Genomic DNA, 21,971 nt, shown 5'->3' with positions numbered 1-21,971 from the left:
TGTCGGCTCTTGTTCCAATGGGGGGGGGGTGAAATGTCCTTTCCCCCATTGCTTTTGCAGTCATTGGCAGTTTGAGAATTGTCTTATCTGACAGGGTTGGTTCCTTGATGGGACCAGGTTGGCCTTTTGCTTGCTATGACTTGGGAAGTGGGCTCTTGTGGCAGGGGAGAGGGTATCCTGCCCTTCAGCTCTGCAGTCCAAGAGCTGCAAGTGCAGCACAAAACAGAAGTTGAATTCTTTGGGATCGATCAGTAGTTTTAGTCCTGAAATGACAACCAAAGTCATGCGGAGAAAAGGGGAAGGCATAGTTCTTCTTTGGCGATCACTCGTAGCCAAGTAAGATTGTCTTCCATAAACATGGTTTTAACAATGAGTTTGTAACTGACTGTGGAGGCCATTTCTGGATCCACACGTCCTTCCACAGTGGGGACATTGGTTTCTGGGCAGGAGTTGATCATGGTGTGGATTTGCGAAGCATGCCTTCATCTTACCACGTTGCTCCCTTGCATCCTGAGTTCGAGTGTCTTCAGAATTCAGTGAAAGAAGGTAAAAGAAGAAAAGGAAAGTGCTGACTGATTCTGTTTGGGAGCAGAAGAGATGAAGAGGAAATCACCTAAGGAAAAGATGGAATACTTTGTTTACTTCTTGCCTTTCAAAGTGAAAACAGTGTCACTGAGACACAAGCAGAATGGGATTTGAATTGATTGACAGAAAGGTCAAGAGACCTTTAGAGTTGAGGGGAAGGGAACACTGAAATAATCTTTTCTACTGTGAACTGGGAGAACGCCAGGTTAGAGGAGAAAAAAGGAGAAAAAATGAGTAAAAAGGCAAGAAATGAGGAAATTCTAGGTCACTCATTCAAGAATCATAGATGTATGAAGAACACTGGACATAGAAAGGCTTAAAAAAAAAATAAAACTATACTGTATTTCTGACTTTCATGAAGAAAGGTTCCAGGAGAAACTGATAAGGGAAAGTGTTCAGCCATACTTCTGAATAATACTATTACCCTATCAATAATAGTTAAACTATATCTCTATATCTCTATATCTATCTATCTATCATCTATCTATCTATAGACTGAATATGTAATTTAGGATAAAAGCATCTCCTTTTTTAAAAAAAAAACTTCCAAATCTTATATTTGTATTCATTGAACTGCAGGGTTAAATTTCAGGGAACAGCAGGATTCCTGCTTTGATCCATAGATTAGAAAAAGAACTATTCTTTTTTTATCTCTTGGTGCACGCACACAAATATTCTGTACAAACTCATTCACTATATTTCTACGCAAATGTTGTACATCATTTGTAGATGACTGCAGGACGGAGGTAGAAAAATGTCTCTTTGTTTGAAGCACCAGAATTAATTTTATTCCTTGTCTTTTGAAGTCTTTGAAAGGTACCTGATAATCTGTATTATCTGTAGCATAAAAAAGCAAATGGCTCTTAATGGGGGGGGGTGAGTATAAACTTACTTTCTCAAAAATTATTTGAAGTAAAAAACAAACAAACACAGGAAGAAAGTGTTACAGGGGCATATTTATAGTAAATTATGGCCTGGAGTGGGGTTGATGGGAAGGAGCAACCATAAATCTATCCTTTGCACGAGTGGCCTTCCTCTTGTGAAAGTCAAGGGGGTTAACACTAAAGAAGCCTAGTTTCAGTGAATATCAACATATTGCAGAACTTCTCCCTATCTATAGGTAGTCCACAGATATTGTACGTTCTCTTTAGTATAAGAGTATGTGAAATTGGTTTATTCAGAGTTTCAAAGGCAATGGGTGAATAGTTCCATCTGCACAATCCTCATTATTAATTACTTAGGAAGTCACAGGACACCAGGTTTTCTGTCAATAATATGGTAGCTATTTCCATATTACAGTTGGCTGTCAGTAAAGAATGACCACCCAAGGCATCTCACAATATGATAAAATGTAATACATACAATGATGTAAAAAAATCGAAACTTAACACTGGGCAGCAGGGCTACTGCTATAGCTCAAGATCTTGCAGTGCAATCCTAACCATGTAGAATTACTGCCAAGTAATTGGGGTTAGGATTGCACCCTTCAACTCTAATGAGGCTGTTTCCCCATATGCTGCATTTCTGAATGCATCTTAACATTTATATAATTGTCTCATAAGAGCTGCCATTTACTTTTGTACCAGGCTTTGAAATAAAATTTTATATCTCTGATCTGATCTGATGTTTCTAAGATCTCCAACATAATTAAACTCTAGAATTATTTATGAGCCGATTGCTTTTGCACTATATTAAGTGGTCATTAGAGCAGGGGGGAAACATAGCAACACTAAGTGAAGATACTCAACACTGGATCTGGCCCGTCATAGTAACAACATCCGAAATACTATTATATGGCATATAAATATGCAGTGCTTAAGCTAGCCAGCACAGACCTTGCTAATGGACCATTCTTTCCCATATGGATCAATATGCTTTTGATACTGAAATGTAATTCCTACTCCTTCCCCCATTTGGTATCACTCAACAGTAATAGCACTCCATTTCACTCGGAGCTGGTCCAAACATTGCCACCTCCATGTGTGTGCACAACTGAAACTAATTTTCTGCACCACACATACCCTGAAGCCTGTGTGTGCAGATGAGGCAATACTTGAGGTGATGCATGTGGTAAAAAGTTTTTAGAGATTCCTGCTTTCATGTGCTGCACTGCTATGGGAACAACTTTTGGACAATGCTCACACGGGTTAGTGATGTTTGAGCTGGCCCTGGGCCAGCCTAGTGACAGTGCAGCTATGCACTGATTCTACCCACTGCTGTATCTGACTGCCATTTTATCTGAAGGCTGAAGAGGCAGCGAAAGAATGGGAGGCATGAACTTAATCTGGACTGAATCCCTAGTGCTGGGATCCATATGTGGCATTCAGCTATTGCTGGCTTTGCAAGTTAATCCTCTGTAACCTAGACTAGCTTAATTTAGTAGGAGTACTAGTAAAAGGTGCAGGAAGAGACTCTTGAGAGTCCCATGGACTGAAAGAAGATCAAACCTATCCATTCTGAAGGAAATCAGCCCTGAGTGCTCATTGGAAGGACAGATCCTGAAGCTGAGACTCCAATACTTTGGCTACCTCATGAGAAGAGAAGACTCCCTGGAATAGACCCTGATGTTGGGAAAGACGGAGGGCACAAGGAGAAGGGGACGAGAGAGGACGAGATGGTTGGACAGCATTCACGAAGCTACCAGCATGAGTTTGACCAAACTGCGGGAGGCAGTGGAAGACAGGGGTGCCTGGCGTGCTCTGGCCCATGGGGTCACAAAGAGTGGGACATGACTAAACGACTAAACAAAAAAACTAGTAAAAGGTGCAGTAGTAAAGTAACATTTGCAATTCAGGTAATAGAATATGGCTTTCAACTGAGTTAAAAGCATTTAAACATTTATTGTCTAACCCAGGGAAATTGTGACAAAATGTTGAGGACAAAACAAATACTGCCTATGCTGACAAATGGGAACATTCTTGATTTGCGAAATATGTTCATCCTTAAAAGTACCAAGCACCTCACACCTGGAGTCAGAATGCATGTGGCAGGGGAAAAAATGGATTTGGGGTAATCAGATTTTCAGGTAGATAAGGCAGGGAGTAGCACAGTGTATCCATTTATTGTCTGAGTCCTGAACAAGACAGGGTGTCCTGACCAGGAAGTAGCAGGTTATACAGAAGGAGTTCCAATTCCCCAGGAGTGAGGCACAACTTAAATTCAGTTTTACACAATGGAATCTTGCTATAGTTACTTAGCTACAATTGCATACAGAGAACAAAGTCTTGGTTAGAGTTACATCTTGATCTGATCATTATCATATTGTGCTGATAGGTTCAAGAGACTGTGTTATAGGTCATTTGTGAAAGCCTTATATTTCAAAGATATTGGTAGGAAGGTGCCTAATTTGGCATCTCAAGTTGAGTAGGTCTGGATATTTTCTCCTAGGACAGGGTGTGCTTTTTAATAATTAGCGTCAATTGGAAATGATAGGCTACAGCTGTCATTCTAAGGAGACTGGTGGAAAATGTCCTCCAAGATGAAGACTGGTGTTCAAAATGGAACCTGAGAGACTTGAAACATTGTGCTAGTGAGCCAGTGAGACTACTTACTGGGGTCCAATTATAGGGAATATGTGACTCCATACCATACCTCAGAACTGTAGCACTGTGCAAATGTGATCCCCTTTTTAAAAAATCTGGACATGTGTAAATAATAATGATGATAAACATGAGCAAAATCAGCTTGAAATGTTGAAATATTTGCTAAAGCAGGTTTTAGAGTCAGGTCTTATTCTTGGTTACACTGTGTAAATTGGAGCATCATTTCCAATGACAGAGCCTATGCAAATTTACATCGTATAGCTGAGCTCTGAATCTAGCCAGTGGAGTTTTATTAAGAAATCAAAAAGCCCTTTCTTGTCTCTAATTCTGTCATTATGAAACTACGACTCTCTAGTAATGCTAGCTGAATTACTTCAAGTTGCCAGCTTAGAGAAAATGCAGCAGGAACATGAAGAGCAGACACTTAGAAGAGTGTTTTTCTTTTCATGTTCCTCCCCCAATTTGTAACACAAGATATGCAGATGCAATACGAGATGGGGTTTCTGCACATTTAATAGTCACACAGTAGAGGGAATTTCAGCAATCACGTTCATCAAAGCCAGGTTACAGTAGATAAAGCAAAGGTAATATTTGACAAAGTGAAATCTCAGCCTGGTCCAGTCTTTACTGATAGCAAAGAATCAGGCAACCACTAGGCATAGCTGATCAGGACCTTGGACAGGTAACTGTTGCTTCAGCAAGGTGCATGGTGCTTTGAAGACCTTACAAATAATTGGCTGAAGCTTTCTCAACTGTAGCAAAGGAAGCTGTTGCTTCAGCAGGCTGCAAAGTCACTTGAAGACCTTATTAATGTTGGCAAGCCTGGTAGGGCTTTGGGGAAACTATCTAGGATCTTAGGGAAGTGCTGTTGGGAAGCTACCTAAGTTCTTATAGTGTTGCTGCCTTATTCAACCGTAATTGGCCTTTCCATTGAGTGGGGATGGGAATTGCAGAGTCCTCTTGATCTGATTGTTTTCCTGGTCTCAGTAATTTTTCTGGTCTCAAAGGACCTAAAGGGGGAGGGCATGGAAACTCCTTATCCAGGCTCTCCTCCAAGTCTGGGCAGGGGTGAGATTGAAGGTATCAAATAAAGAGCATGAGAGTGAGCAAAGAGCAGAGAATGCCTTCCAGACTCTGCAACCTTTGTTCTCTTCAAGTTACTTGTTTTAAAAAGCTGTCTTCAATACTTTAGAACTATATGGCTGGAAGAGTGGCTTGGCCAACTGCTAATTCTCAGGCAGAATAAAGGAAGAGGGCTGATGCTTTATTCAAGAAGCTACCACATTTTGCCACCATAGACCAGAACCTCATGGAGAGGATTCTTGCTTTACAGCTGTAAGAGTGATGCACACCTGCTTGCTTTAAAAAGTTAGGTAGTTTTCAAGAGCGTAATCATCTTTGCCGTTGTCTCTTCTTATGTGACAGCCAGTTCACCTGCGCTTCAGCTAAACTTAAAATGTTTTTTTGTTTACACATCTGAAAACACTGAAAGATAATAATATTTAGAAATGAAGGAATGTGAAGTCTGTGTTCAGATAAATTATTTATATAATTATCACGTAATTAAAGTAATTACAGATTATGGGGATAAGACTTCTCTTTATTTCTATCTTGAGGGGATGTAACTATGCTCACCACACACACAAAAATGTGTAAAAAAGAAGTTGGAAATGCTGTCATATGGAAAGAATATAAGTTTTATAGAGAAAACAAACATGAATATTTTAAATTTTCACAGGAAACAAAAAGGCACTGCAAACACAGCTTGTTTGGGCTGCATTAATCTTAACATTAAATTAAGGAAGGTTTCATTTTTTAAAAAATAGTGTCCTTTAAACAAGCTGAAGCACTATTTGGTGGTCTAATGTAGGTTTAAATGTATGGCTCCCACTTGCTTGGTAATGCAAGGGCTGCTAACCCTTTTGGATCAGTGGGCACATTTGGAATTCTGAGAACGTTCCATGGACCCTAGTCAAAAAATGGCTGTTGTGGGGTGTGACATAAGATCAATGGCTACCACATCTATAAAGAGCAGAAAAAGAGACTGGACTGCAAATTAGTGGGTACATACCCACTATCAGACTGCCCCCCATTAATGAAAAAGGCACCAACATCACTTGCTCATCATTGTCCAAGAGTGGTGATCAGCCCTTCAAATCATCCTAAGCTCACCTTTTTTTCACATCCTGATTGCTGCCAAATCCTGCCACATAGCTGGCTCAATATATTACACAACAAACATGAGTACAAAATTTATTTAGAGTACTTATATGCCACTTTATAGCTATAAGAGTCTCTCAAAGCAGTGTACAAAATTTTCTCACACTAAAAATGATATCCCAGTCTGGCATCAGGGACAAACACGTCTTTCTGGAGCCAGGAGGCACTTCCTGCCCTCAATCTTGGTGTTTCTTGGAGTTGTCCTTTGAGGGAAGGGAGCTGGATTTCATGCATCCCACGTTGAAGGTAAATCTTCTCTTTCTGGTAATTAGCAATTGTTGGCCACTGTTTCCAGTGAGGTCCTCTTGGTCAAGTGAGTGGGCCTCAGCAGCTGGAGCTCACTCAGTCCATGATGGAAACAAGTCTTCCTTTGCTGGTATTTGTTGATTCCAGGCAACAACTCCTGCTGAAGTCCTCTGAAACAAGGGAGAGGGTTTGAACAGTTGGATCTCACTTGGTCAGTGATGAGGGCTTAAAATACCTGAATACACATATCGGGGAACCCTATTTGGACCAAAATTGCCATTTGTATGTTCATGGGAGCTTCAAGATGCACAAATACAAGTGCATTCACAGTTTATGTGGAAACACTAGTATGATACTGGGATACATATGACAATGAGTGGAGGTGGTTTATTCTACATCTCAAAAATCTACTCTTTTCTCTCAGTGGCTATTGCTAAAACCCTCATCATTTCTCATCCACAATCTGCAATATCTTCTTCCTGACCTTCTCTCCCATGCCAGCCCCTTGCTTCAGTATGTTACCAGTGCCTTTTGCTAAAATTATCATTCACTGCCATCACTATGATCATGTTTGCCATTTCTTAAAGACTACATTTCTGTCACTTGCAGTGTCATCTTGAAGCACCTAATCCCCCTACATTTATGTCTTTCCAACTTTTCTCCCCTAACTAGGTCTTATCTCTTACTCCCCCTTTCTCCTTTTCTCATCTGATGTATTGTGGAGAAAGCTCAGTTTATACTGCATTTGATGATGTTCAGTTTATACTGCCTTTAAATGTTCTACAACATTTAAAATCCTAGAACTTTTAGACCATTAGTGATGATGGGTGGAGTGGACCAAGGGTGAAGTTACTTTTTCCCAGGCCAAATTGTTCTGTACTGGCAGGTCAAAAGAAAAATCTAATGCTTGCACTATAAAAGGTGGTGAATAAAGTAGAGGAAGTTCTGTCTAGACAAGTAACAAGGAAAGGTTTCATTCTGAAGACCAGTTTAGACTTGGATCTCAGTCTCATAGTCTGCTGAACCAATACAGAATCTTCCATATGAACGGTTGCTAGATTCCCAATTCAAGGCAAATCGGCAGCCAGTCAAACCACTGCATCTGTCAATGTCCCTCTGCTTTCTTCAGTAGAACACTAGCACCACTCGCTGTAGCATAAGAAAGGGTGTGCATCACTTGTATTAGTAGGATGGTACAGGACAGGCCCTACTCAATATTACACTCATGTGTGAAACTCTATTGCAACCTCAAGGCAGCCAGTTGGACCATAGTTTCCTGGAACCTGATCTGTTGTGTGACCCTCTTTGCAATTTGCAAAACTATATGGTTCCATTCAATTTCCTTCCATTGAGATGTTTGCTTTGTTGGTTTCCTTTGTTGATTAAAACATTTATATCCTGCCATTCTAAGAACGCAAGAATAATTGTGTTTGACTAAACCTTTGGCTCTAGTGGTTTTCTGAATTTTTTCTGTCTAAGATGGGATTACCCAAACTCTACATGGTATGTCAAGTGGGGAATGCAAAAGATGAAGGCATTACAATACTTATCCCCTCCCCTAACAATCTCTATCATGGAGTTTAATGTATAATGGCATTATGATATTGGCTGGGAGAGGAACTTTTTCTGATTGGTGGGCCCAGTTCTTATTCTCTGGTGGGCCAACTTTGGTAGGTGGGTGGGACTTCGAAGTGTTTTTGAATGTTTATAGAGCAGTGCTGGGAGGGAGAAGCTGTTTCCATGGAAACTACTTCTAAGGTGGAGAATTCTTCTCCATTTTAACATAAGAAGAAGAAGAAGAAGAAGAAGAAGAAGAAGAAGAAGAAGAAGAAGAAGAAGAAGAAGAAGAAGAATGTGCACCATCCTTTCTCCAAAGCTCCCAGGGCGGTTCACAACAGAAGAATGCAAAATGAGAATACAAAATACATAATAAACAAAAACAAAAGCAAAACAATACACACATTCCACAAATGCATTAAAAAGCCATGGAATGTTAATCAGTCAAATTCCTGGTTGAAGAGAAACGATTTTGCCTGTCACCTTAAGATATGAATTGAAGGCACCAGCCAAGCCTTCCTTGGGAGAGCATCCCACAAATGGGGAGCCACTGCAGAAAAGGCCCATTTTAATCTTGTCATGCTCCAGACCTCTCATGGAGGAGGCACACAAAGTAGGGCTTCAGGCTCCAGGTCAGTTCATATGAGGAGCAGCAGTCCTTGAAGCATTGCGGTCCCATTTAAAGCTTTATTGGTTAAAACCAGCCAGTGCAGTTGAGCCAGGATTGGTATAATATGCTCAAACTGCCTTGCCCCAGTGAGCAACCTGGGAACCAAATTCCGTACCAGCTGAAGTTTCTGAACCATCTTCAGAAGCAGCCCTACATATAACATATTGCAGTAATCTAACCTAGAGTTTACCAGAGCATAAATGACAGAAACCATTTCCCCCTCCTTGCTCCAGCAAAGGAAAAATTTGGAGCTCACTTTAACCTTCCAATTGTTCCTTTGAAGTAACCTGATGGCATGCATGACATGAGAATGGGTCTGACTTGCACAGAATAGCAATTTTATTTTCAACCACTTTCCTAATGTTTCCTTAATTGGAATTTCACATCTGCTGAATATTGAGCCAACATCAAGCTATTTACTACAATTTCATGATCTCACTTTTGGTCAGGTACTGCCTCAGAGTCAACGTCAATGTTCAGTCAGGTTCACATGAGCAACAGCAATTCTTGAGACAACTGTGGGATGACGAACAACTGCAAGAAAAAAATAAATCTAATGGATTGGTAGGCTTAGGCTACCCATCAGGTGAAGAAAATAGTTTTTTAAATGTATGAACTGACACCAATGAAGGGTTTTATCCTCCCCTACCCCAGCAATTTTGTTTACTTAGTAACAAATGTGAAGGTTTGTAAATAATTTTTGGAGCTATATTTTGAAATGTAAAAACCTGGCTTGCTAAAACTGCATGTGATGGCAGCAGCTCCCCAGAATGCACAAGATATGCATTTGACAGTGTTTAAAGCTTATAACAGGTCAAAATTCTGACTGTCCTGGGAACTGAGAACACATCTGTCTTCTTTCTGCAGGCTGGGATTCTTAGGCTAGAACTCATTGTTAAACAGAGCACCTCAAATCAGACAGCTGTGTCAGACTGGCAAATTACACCTTTACAAAAGGATTTAGTCCAACTATTTTGTTTTGACACATTGCTTTTGTTTTCCTTCTTCATTCAGATTTATGGAACCATCCTTTTGTTTTAATCATGACAAACTGAGTGAGGTTTAAAGTGCACTCTCTCCACTGGCTTATTTTGCTGTTGTCACCTTGAGCATTTTAGAGCAGTGGCTTTTTAGACTGCAGGCGTTCATTTTAAGTGAAGGATAAATTGTCTAAGGATACATTTTTAACAATTTAAGCTGATGAACCCTTTCCCATGTCTCTCAGTGAGAGTCACGTGTGTTTATTTAGTTTTATAACCAGCTTTTCCTGCAAGAGTTCACAGTGGGGAACAATCTGTATAAGACAAGTTTGACTACATAGAAATGTCATTGATTTTTTTTTTTGGGGGGGGGATTTATGCTTCTAAAAAAATTCTTTGCTAAGCCTGAGATGAAAAAGGCTTGCTCAAACAGGAAATTCTTACAATAGCCCTGATAGATGCTCAGGATTGGGCTTTTTTTAGGGTAGTGATAAAGCGGGGTATCAAATCCAAACTCCTCCTCTTCTCTTCTTCTTCTTTGGTGAACCTCAAGAGGAAGATGAGCATTTCAGCATTAGGGAGCAAAATGTATCTATCTATCATCTATCTATCTATCTATCTATCTATCTATCTATCTATCATCTATCTATCTACTTTATACACCGCCCTATACCCGGAGGTCTCAGGGCAGTTTATTGAATAAAATCAAGATATAAATCCACAATTCTTATAGAGTCACAGAACTGTAAAGTTGGAAGGCACCCCATGTGTCATCTAGTCCAGCCCCCTGCAATGCAGGAATCTCAGCACTCAAGTTACTTGTATACCGAATATGTGATGTGGAATCTCATATGCTAGTCCTGCCTCCTTCATGCCGACACCTGTGCCGAACACCATCCTAGCAACAGTGTGTTCAAAGTTAAGTGTATCACACATAGAGATGTACACATGTAGCGTTCTTTCCATGAAAACATGAATCCTGATTGGCCAGGGTCATTTGTGTGGAAGGTGACGTACTTGTCTACATGCATTGGCATAAATGCCCTTCGTCCTGACATGTTCCAAGTAGCACGGAGAGCTAGCTTGCACAATCATGCTATATTTGGTATCTATGTTTATGGTAGCATGAATAAAGTTAAGTTCAGCTGTTTGACTTCAGCAATCAAATCTGGTGTACAGGAGGCATGCCTCTATATGAGATAGGGCTTATGGAGATGACATATAAGACACAGTTTGATTTGTTTAGTGGCCCTTCCCTCTGTCCCTGCCACCTGCCTTCCCAACTTTCCAACTGTGAGAGGTAGAAGCTGGCTGCAGGCGGCAGGCTGAAGCCTGTGAGACAAAGCCATGCCTGATTTCTGCTGGAATCCAAAGGTGTGGCTATGGGAGAAGCAAGACCCTCTTTGTGGGTTAATGCTGTGAGCTCCTTCATTGTGGGCTCAGCTTGTATATGTGCGTAGGTAGATAAACCACACATCCTAAAGACACAACAGTCTCCACTGCCCCTCATTCCAAGGAAACCAAACCCAGGGTTAGCACATGGAACTCCTGGAATCTCACATTGCTCAGAGGTTGTGGTGGCGTGCAACAATATTACTTTCATTCATAAGATCTTATAGTTGTTTATGCACTGTACAGTAGGGCTGCTAGCTCATCAACTAGTTTATTAAGTTTCATGGAATTCAATTTAGAATTCAATTAACACACACACACACACACACACACACACACACACACACACACACACACTTAAAACTTTTTAGTAACCTCACCTGTACTTGAATCATGGTATCATGGATGGTATGGAACAAAGCAAAGGGTGCAATGAACAGAGAGGGGAAGGGGCCAGGGTGAACCTGCTACACATACTTAAGCCTGCTCTTAGTAGCTATAATGCCCTACACTCATTTCTACCTTTGCTCTGTCTGCTTCAGTTTTAGTTGATGCACAGCATTTCATTCTGCTGCAGTGAATAACAGGTATCCAGGAGCGGAGCAAGCATTATTATTATTTGTTTATTTGTTGAAAAGCATTTCTATTTTTTTTATATAATAATGTTTATTAAAGTTTCACAAACAATAAAAAATTCCAAAATTTAAACATAAGAAAAACTACAAAGATATAAAAATACAAAAACAAAACACATAGAAAATACACAATAGAAAACAGTTAACAAAAGAAAAGAAGGGGGAAAAGAACAAAAAGAAGAACCAAAAGACAAGACAGAAAATAGATGAGTATTTTCAGATCTTATACTTCCTTCACTAGTTTCTTGACCTCCTCTCACCTCCCATTTTGTATTCCAGTTCAGATATTAAATTCAGCAAATCCTTACCCTCTAGCATTTATCCTCACTCAAGATATTAACCTATTATAAGTATCAATTTTCCAATTATCAATCCCTATTTACATTTTCTTAGAAATCTTTTTACCAATACCACTTATTTTCCATCAGACATCGTTTTAACATTCCTTAATTTTACAGTGTTTCTGTAAATAATCTTTGAACTTTTTCCAATCTTCTTCCACCGACTCTTCTCCCTGGTCTTGGATTCTGCCAGTCATTTCTGCCAGATCCATATAGTCCATCACTTTCATCTGCCATTCTTCTAGGGTGGGTAGATCTTGTGTCTTCCAGTACTTTGCGATGAGTATTCTTGCTGCTGTTGTAGCACACATAAAGAAAGTTCTATCCTTCTTTGGCACCAATTGGCCGACTAAGCCCAGAAGAAAGGCCTCTGGTTTTTTAGAGAAAGTACATTTAAGTACCTTTTTCATTTCATTATAGATCATCTCCCAGAAAGCCTTAATCCTTGGGCACGTCCACCAAAGGTGAAAGAATGTACCTTCAGTTTCTTTACATTTCCAACATTTCTTATCGGGCAAATGATAGATTTTTGCAAGCTTGACTGGTGTCATGTACCACCTGTATATCATTTTCATAATATTCTCTCTTAAGGCATTACATGCCGTAAATTTCATACCTGTGGTCCACAACTGTTCCCAGTCAGCAAACATAATGTTATGTCCAACATCCTGTGCCCATTTAATCATAGCAGATTTAACCGTTTCATCCTGAGTATTCCATTTTAACAGTAAGTTATACATTCTTGAAAGTATCTTAGTATTGGGATCTAGCAATTCTGTTTCCAACTTTGATTTTTCCACCTGGAAGCCAATTTTTTTATCTAAATTGTATACCTCTCTTATTTGGTAATAGTGAAGCCAATCTCGCACTCTATCTTTTAATTTCTCAAAACTCTGCAATTTCAATTTGTCTCCTTCTTGCTCTAGAATCTCCCAATATTTTGGCCATTTCTAAACTACTTGATATTTCCCCCCCCCCAAAAACCCCTCTTATACAAAAAATAACATGAGACCAGTAAAGGAATTTTATTAAAAAAAAGTAAGACAGCAGAATAAATGAAAATAAACATAGGAGCCAGTAAAAACAAGAATTCAGAAACAACAGTAGCATAAGTCTGGACAAGAAAAGGTGTGTTCCAAAAACGTCTGCAGCAAGTAATAGGTGATGCTTCACACATGGCAGAGGGAAGGGCCATTCCACAGGGCAGGGACAATTGCTCTCATGTCCTGCCTAGGGGTTCCTGTAGGCATCATGCCTGCAGGAAGCACCATGCTGGACCACATGGACTCTTTGGCCTCATCTAGCAGCTAATGTTCCGACTTCCTGTACTGATTTTTTAAAAATAAATGTCTTATTTATATTGCATTTATATTTATATTGCATTGTTGTTGCCAGCTCTATGACCCATCATCACCTTCTGTCAATTTTTCATGTCGCTGTTCTTTAAAAAAAAAAAATTCTTATTGAGGTAAGCACTTCATGTATTACATTTTTATTTTTATTTTTTTCAAGCAAGATTCTGGACAGTATTCAACTACCATTTCCCATCAGTGCAAGTATTTCTCCTTGTGTAATGGGAGCTTTCCACCCTCCCTTCCCCGGGTTCTCCCATGTGTGTACCATACCTTCCTTGAATCTGCCCCAGAGGATTGGAGGAATAGATTTAGGGGTTCATGGGTGGGAAGAGTGGAGGAAATATCCCATCGCATAATCCTAGCACCAACAGAGTGTCCACATACTTCTACATTGGAGGCAATTATCCAAACTTCCTTAACCATACGTTAGGACATCTGTGAAGGGAATTCCACCAATACTACTGTGCAATTTCACCCTCCTCCCTAAAATACTGCTTGTCTTTTGCTCGTCTTATTTCTGGTAATTCCTACTATATTGTAATTTACCTTTGTGAAACTGAAATCGTTGCCAAGCAATGATGCCAAGATGTGCAACAATATTCACTTCTTCTTCTTCTTTTGAAAACAATATTCACTTCTTGAATTCCTCACCACTGAACAAAATGCCCAAATTTGTTTATGCCCAAATTTGTTGATTGTTTCCTGCCATGGCCCAGTTAAAGTCTCAAAAGGAAATGAAACCGAAAACTGCTTGGGGTGACTTGTCACTTGTTTTTCTTTACCTTATCACTTCCAGCTCATCTGAAAAACTGTACAGAACATGAAGCATCTCAGGTTTAAGCCTCCAGCAATTACTTGATTCCCATAAGGAAACTGCTGCGTGTGGATCAACAAAACAGCTTTTGCCAACAAATAAATGCCTGAATTTCCATACTCTCCATCTTGATCTGAAAAAGGAAGCTCCAATGTCCTTTTATATAAGTAAATAACCTGCAAGGAGGTGGTGATTTACAACCCATCCTATGTTAGTCACAACCACCTCCATTTCTGAAACATACGCTATTTGGCTTGCAAAAAAGAAGATGATAACAAATGCCATTCAAATTCGCTGGTGTGATTTCCTTTCCTGACCTCATGTGAATATGCAAACTGTGGCCATTTCCTTTCCCGTTTCCAACGAATTCTCCAACATTCCTAACTGTGGCCTATTTTAATGGAAATAAATATGCAAATGGAGCACAGGGGGCCACTGCCTTGCACTTGAGGTGTGACCTTGGGTTGGTTATTCTTTATAAATGACTTGGATGAAGGAGTTGAGGAGTTGGCACCAAACTGGGAGATGTAGCTACAATCCAGAGAGCCCCTTAAGTCAATGATTGGACAAATAAGGCTGTCAATAGCCACTGGCCATCACTGTCTAATGCTTCTGAATGCCAGTTGCTGGAAACCATGGGAGGGGAGAGAGCTTTTGCACTCAGGTCCTACTTGAGGATTTCCTATAGGCATCTACTTGGCCATTGTTAGAACAGGATTGGCCTGATCCAGCAGGGTGGTTCTTATGCAGATGGGTTTGTGTAGGCCAGGGGTGTCAAACTCAAATTCATCGGGGGCCGCACCAGCAGTTTGGTCACCCTCAAAGGGCCGGTTGTATCGGCCTAAAATATTTGAGCAGGCTGAGACCCCTGAAGTTGATGGGCTTTTACTGTATTTTTCGCTCTATTGGACGCACCGGACCACAGGACGCACCTAGTTTTTACAGGGGAAAATCAAGGAAAAAAATATTATCCCTCCCCCCCCAGCCCCAAAGAGCAACGGACAGGCTGCGTGCAGCCTGTCTGCTTCTCCCAGAGCTTCTCGGGGCTGCGGGGGAAGCCCGGGTTCCCCCACCAGCCCCAAAGAGCAAAGAAGCCAAGACAGCGCACGGGATCCATAGCCGCGCAACCTCTCCAGCCAGGAGCTAAACCTCTCCAGCGCGGCTAAAGAAGACAAGGCAGTGAGTGCGATCCATCCCACTCACTGCCCTGGCTTCCTCTTTAGCCTTGCGCAGCATCTTTAGTCTTGCGCAACGGGATGGATTGCGCCCGCTGTCCACCGGGGCTGGACTAGATGACTCCTGGGGTTCCCTTCCAACCCTGCAATTCTATGACCTCGGAAGGTGTTTGGGGTCTCCACCACTGGAGGCTTTTAAGCAGCGGTTGGGGGACCATCTGTCTGGCGTTCTTTAGCTGTGATTCCTACATTGTGAGGGGGCTGGGCTAGATGACCCTCGGGTGGCCCTCCCAACTCTATACAGTCCTACAGTTCTGCAGCAGGAGATCCACAGCCACTTAGAATCATAGAATCATAGAGTTGGAATAGACCACAAGTGTCATCAAGTCCAACCCCCTGCCAAGTAGGAAACACTATCAGAGCACTTCATACAATGCCCACACCATCCGAGCACTTCACACAATGCCCACCATCAGACCACTTCACACAATGCCCACTCCCAATTTTCATCTGAGAGACATGTGGCTTCAGTGTCTAGGCAGGTACCCCCCTACCTGCCACACTTCCCCCACCCCACTTAAGCTAAGGGAATTCCTGCCCAGAGAAGCTCCCAGGTGAGGCAAGGGTTAAGATCTACCTCTGGTAGATCTCTTGCGGCTGGAGAGGCATGCAAGGCTAAAGAGGAAGCCAGGGCAGTGGGATGGATCGCGCTCGCTGCCCTGGCTTCCTCATTAGCCTTGCGAAGCCTCCTCCCCCCCCCCCAGAGGCGCGCAAGTCTAAAGAGGAAGCCAGAGCAGCGAACGGGATGGATCGCGTTCCCTGCCCTGACTCCCTCTTTAGCCTTGCAAAGCCTCCTCCCCCCCCCCCCCTGGAGAGGCGCGCAAGTCTAAAGAGGAAGCCAGAGCAGCGAACGGGATGGATCGTGTTCCCTGCCCTGGCTCCCTCTTTAGCCTTGTGAAGCCTCCTTCCCCCCTCCCCCCCCCCCGCTGGAGAGGCGCACAAGTCTAAAGAGGAAGCCAGGGCAGCTAACGGGATGGATCACGTTCCCTGCCCTGGCTTCCTCTTTAGCCTTGTGAAGCCTCCTCCTCCCCCCCCCAGGCGCGCAAGTCTAAAGAGGAAGCCAGAGCAGCGAACGGGATGGATCGCGCTCGCTGCCCTGGCTTCCTCTTTAGCCTTGCGAAGCCTCCCCCCCTGCCAGAGACGTGGCAGCCCGTGGGACGAGGCGGGCGGCCTGCGGGGTCGCGCCGGTGGGGGACCTCCGGAGGCGGCCTCTCTGCTCACCACCTCCTTCGTGCTGAAAGGCGACGCGGCGCACAACCAGGCGATGGTGCACTGGACGGGCGAGAACGGCGGCTACGCGGGCCACATGAGGAGGTCTGGCGGGCCGGATTCGGCCCGCGGGCCTTGTGTTTGACACCCGTGGTGTAGGCCAACTGGTTCTTTCATCTCCCTGCTCTCCTGCCCCACTTCTGGTGTTGCATTGCAAACTGGCTTTGAAGCCAGCTCCAAGTTTCTAAAACACCAGCTTGTAATGTGGTACAGGTCATGGGGAATGAGGCGATAAAACCCCTGCAGGGTATGCAGAACAAGTTATGTGGCTTTCTCAGTTCTCGCCATAGACTTGTTTGCTACTTCCACAATTCACTTTTCCCATGAGGTTCTGAAGTTACAGCAGTGTCTACCATAGGCTCATTAAGGATGTCACAGTGTTAATAAGTTCTCCACTCCTACGCAACTTGCCTAGATCCAAGCTAGAAGATTAAAGATACTTGAAGCCACTTTGGATAATCTTCCTAAAAGTACCATTCTCAATCTCATGGGAATGCCCTGAAGGAAAAGATAGCTGAACCTATGTTAAACACCAGGCTGCATGGTAAGCCATATCGGAACTTCAAAAGCACTTTGTGATCTTGTGCAAGATGGCTTCTGCCCCAAGGGGAAATGCTTAGAAGTTCCACTGAGCACATTCAAGCCCTCTAGGCTTGACTGGAGTAACTCCCTCAATTGTGATCAAGATTTGAAGGAGTTGTGAACATTTTAAGAAATATATATTAAGAACTTTTTATATAAGCTCCGAAGCTTTGCTCCAAATGCTCCAAACTGAACATTCTAAAACTTTGTCCAACAATGTTTTTTTTCCCCAATCTAAAAAGAAATGGGGGGGGGGATTCAGCCCAAGATTAATTAAGTAGTGAAGGGTCCTTCACCATGGGACATTTCACTAGTTTTCTGCATGACACATGCTTCTGTGAGAGCCAGTGTGGTGTAGTGGTTAAGAGTGGTAGTATCGTAATCTGGGGAACCGGGTTCGCGTCTCCGCTCCTCCACATGCAGCTGCTGGGTGACCTTGGGCCAGTCACACTTCTGTGAGGTCTCTCAGCCCCACTCACCTCACAGAGTGTTTGTTGTGGGGGAGGAAGGGAAAGGAGAATGTTAGCCGCTTTGAGACTCCTTAAAAAGGGAGTGAAAGGCGGGATATCAAATCCAAACTCCTCCTCCTCCTCCTCCTCCTCCTCCTCCTCCTCCTCCTCTTCTTCTTCTTCTTCTTCTTCTTCTTCTTTTGTTTTGTTCTTGGCAAAGCATTGGTCAGCTAATAATAACACAGAACCTCTGACCTGAAGTGTGGAGCTTCCTTTGCATCCTAATGCAAGTTCTGCTTTTATTTTTGTGCCTTTTTCCCTTTTCTTTTTGGTATAATCTTTATAAACCTGGACTGCTTGAATTGCATCTCCTGAGCATTTCAATTATAGATAGTGAAATGTTTAAGTGAAGATGAAATAGAATAACAACAAGCAAGGCCTCTGCTCTAATTTGACACAGAGTCCAAGGACCAGCTCACATAGAAACTTTATTTTTAAAAGCTGCTTGCTGGGGGAAGGGTAACTGGTGGTACTGGTCATCCATTGCTACTCCTAAACATCCACTTGATGAGAGTCTAGGTTTTTGAAACAAACTTCAAGCATACAGCCTCAGCTTTGGGACCAGAAATTGCACACACTACACCAGTCTTTGCATGCATTCTCATAGCAAACTATGCCCTGCTTCTGTGCACATATACCTTATAAATGGATAAAGGAAGAGATAGCCAGCATGGCTTCTCCAGATATAGTCTCATCATCCCTGACCACTGGCCATGTGATTGAGGCAGGTGGGAGTTGTAGTACAGCAATAGCTGGAGGGCAACACATTGGCTATATCCCTGGATTAAGGCTAACTTCCCTAAACTGATACCTTCCAGATGCTAATTAAAGGACTAATTAAAGCAAAAAAAAAGTCATTTAAAAAAAATGAAAATTTGGGGGAGGATCTGGTGGGGTGCACAAAAAGACCTCTTGGTCCATTATAGAATCATAGAATCAGAGAATCATAGAGTTGGAATAGACCACAAGGACCATCGAGTCCAACCCCCTGCCAAGCAGGAAACACCATCAGAGCACTCCTGACATATGGTTGTCAAGCCTCTACTTAAAGACCTCCAAAGTAGGAGACTCCACCACACTCCTTGGCAGCAAATTCCACTGTCGAACAGCTCTTACTATCAGGAAGTTCTTCCTAATGCTTAGGTGGAATCTTCTTTCTTGTAGTTTGGATCCATTGCTCCGTGTCCGCTTCTCTGGAGCAGCAGAAAACAACCTTTCTCCCTCCTCTATGTGACATCCTTTTATATATTTGAACATGGCTATCATATCACCCCTTAACCTCCTCTTCTCCAGGCTAAACATGCCCAGCTCCCTTAGCCGTTCCTCATAAGGCATCGTTTCCAGGCCTTTGACCATTTTGGTTGCCCTCCTCTGGACACGTTCCAGTTTGTCAGTGTCCTTCTTGAACTGTGGTGCCCAGAACTGGACACAGTACTCCAGGTGAGGTCTGACCAGAGCAGAATACAGTGGCGGTATTACTTCCCTTGATCTAGATGCTATACTCCTATTGATGCAGCCCAGAATTGCATTGACTTTTTTAGCTGCCGCGTCACACTGTTGGCTCATGTCAAGTTTGTGGTCAACCAAGACTCCTAGATCCTTTTCACATGTACTGCTCTCAAGCCAGGTGTCCCCCATCTTGTATTTGTGCCTCTCATTTTTTTTGCCCAAGTGCAATACTTTACATTTCTCCCTGTTAAAGTTCATCTTGTTTGTTTTGGCCCAGTTCTCTAATCTGTCAAGGTCATTTTGAAGTGTGAAACTGTCCTCTGGGGTGTTAGCCACCCCTCCCGGTTTGGTGTCATCTGCAAATTTGATCAGGATGCCCTTGAGTCCATCATCCAAGTCATTGATAAAGATGTTGAATAAGACCGGGCCCAAGACAGACCCCTGTGGCACCCCACTAGTCACTCTTCTCCAGGATGAAGAGGAACCATTGATGAGCACCCTTTGGGTTCGGTCAGTCAGCCAGTTACAAATCCACTGAGTGGTAGCATAGTCAAGACCGCATTTTACCAGCTTCTTTACATGAATATCATGGGGCACCTTGTCAAATGCCTTGCTGAAATCAAGGTAGGCTACATCCACTGCGTTCCCTTCATATACCAGGCTTGTAATTCTGCCAAAAAACGAGATCAGGTTAGTCTGACATGACTTATTTTTCAGAAATCCATGCTGACTATTGGTGATCACAGCATTCCTTTCTAGGTGCTCACAGACTGTTTGCTTAATGATCTGCTCCAGAATCTTCCCTGGTATTGATGTCAGACTGACTGGGCGATAATTATTTGGGTCCTCTCTTTCCCCCTTTTTGAAAATAGGGACAACATTTGCCCTCCTCCAGTCTGCCAGGACTTCGCCTGTTCTCCAGGAATTCTCAAAGATGACTGCTAGTGGTTCTGAGATCACATCTGCCAGTTCTTTTAATACTCTTGGATGCAGTTCATCTGGCCCTGGAGACTTGAATACATCTAAACTAGCCAAGTATTCTTGTACTATCTCCTTAGTTATTCTGGGCTGTGTTTCCTCTGCTGAATCATTTGCTCCAAATTATTTACACACCCCAACTGCAGATAAAAGTATTTACTTCTCCATGTATTTTTTTTATTCTTACAAATTGGCTGAAAACATTTCTACTTCAAGAAATGAAGATCTGAGATGAGCTGGGTGTGGGTGGGTGTTTCCAGCTGTCCCATATTTTATAGAGGTGGCACTCCTAATCAAATTGTTCTCACACACTGTGAAGTGTTTGGGATTCATAGAGGGCCTGGAATACTTCCCCAGGGAGTAAGACTGGAGCTGACAGAAGTCCAGAAAAGCAGCCAGATGAAAGGGTCTGATGCACAAGTACAAGCTAAATTGGACTAGTTGTAGTTGGCCTTGACTGTGGGGTGCCAAACGGCCATATTATTAAAAAATAAGCCTTGCATACACACCTAAAACTTGTCAAGTAAAGGTAAAGCAGACTAGTAGGCACATTGCTAAAAAAATTAATTTCCAGCATTAATTTCTTCAAAACCGTGTTATTTCTGGTTCTTTTTGGAGTGTTCCAACCACAGTTCCACAAATCTATATAACTGGTAGGGCATTTTGTTCATCAGTACTGATTTTCCAGTTCAGTATGTGACATGCTAGATCGAAGGGTGGACATCTCGAAGACATCATTATGCTGTACCTAAAACTGCAGAACTTCTAGAGAGTCTTATATAACAAGGGTGTTTTGTGTGTGCTTTTAAAATCCTCATTCTGGGTTCTGCAATATTTTCAAACGTATCCAAGTGCTAATAATGCTTCCAACCTTCACACAATTACCAAGAGTTGCAGGCATTGCTGTGGATATAAATGACTGGCAAGCTTAACATCTCCTGTTTTCAGTTTTGGGAAACTGTGAAGGTGCAAAGGGCACTCTCATTAGTGATGGATCTGAGATTGCACCTTGTGACTGACCAACTTTATATCCATTTAACCAGATATTAGCAATTCATCTGGGGGACATATCAAAATAGGTAATAAATATATTTAGGGTAAAAGGCAACTCATTGGGAACTTCTCTACTGAACAGTGAAATGAAATGAAATTCGGTAAACATGTTCAGGACACCGTTCTGTATGTTATATTCAAAAAAGCTTAGCTTTTGCATCTATTTTCAAAAGACTGGAGAAAATGCAACATTGTAATATACGCCCCTTGAAATTTGATATACCAAAATAAAAAGTGAGTTATTTTTCAGATGTTCTAAATTCATGCACATTATTCATGTATGGCACGGTGACATCGCAGTGACAAGCTCCACACCCAATGTATGTGTGATGTCTGAGAATTCACTGAGCTTGATCTTAACATTTTCTCTTGCGAAATGCTCAGAAATGGCCATTTAGTCATACTTGGTTTCTAGACACTGAAATTCATTGTTCTATGAATTTTCTAGATTATTATCCCCCCCTCTGTGTTAGCTATGGTTAAAACTATGGCCTTGCCCACCTATTGCCACCCAGAATTGAATGGGGAAAGAAAGAAAAACCAATTTAAGCAACGTGCT

At 42.2% G+C, this 21,971-nt stretch overlaps 1 long non-coding RNA gene across 3 annotated transcripts in view; it reads left to right on the top strand.

Annotated features, from left to right (window-relative positions):
* The window catches only part of LOC308593134, a 242,246-nt gene that overhangs the window by 166,853 nt on the left and 53,422 nt on the right, over window positions 1-21,971 (top strand). The window lies entirely within an intron of this gene.

Source organism: Podarcis bocagei (genome assembly GCF_964188305.1).
Source record: "Podarcis bocagei genome assembly, chromosome: 8".
Taxonomy (NCBI): Eukaryota; Metazoa; Chordata; class Lepidosauria; order Squamata; family Lacertidae; genus Podarcis; species Podarcis bocagei.
The sequence above is the reverse complement of the archived record's forward strand: the minus strand, read 5'-3'. Positions and strand labels throughout refer to the sequence as shown.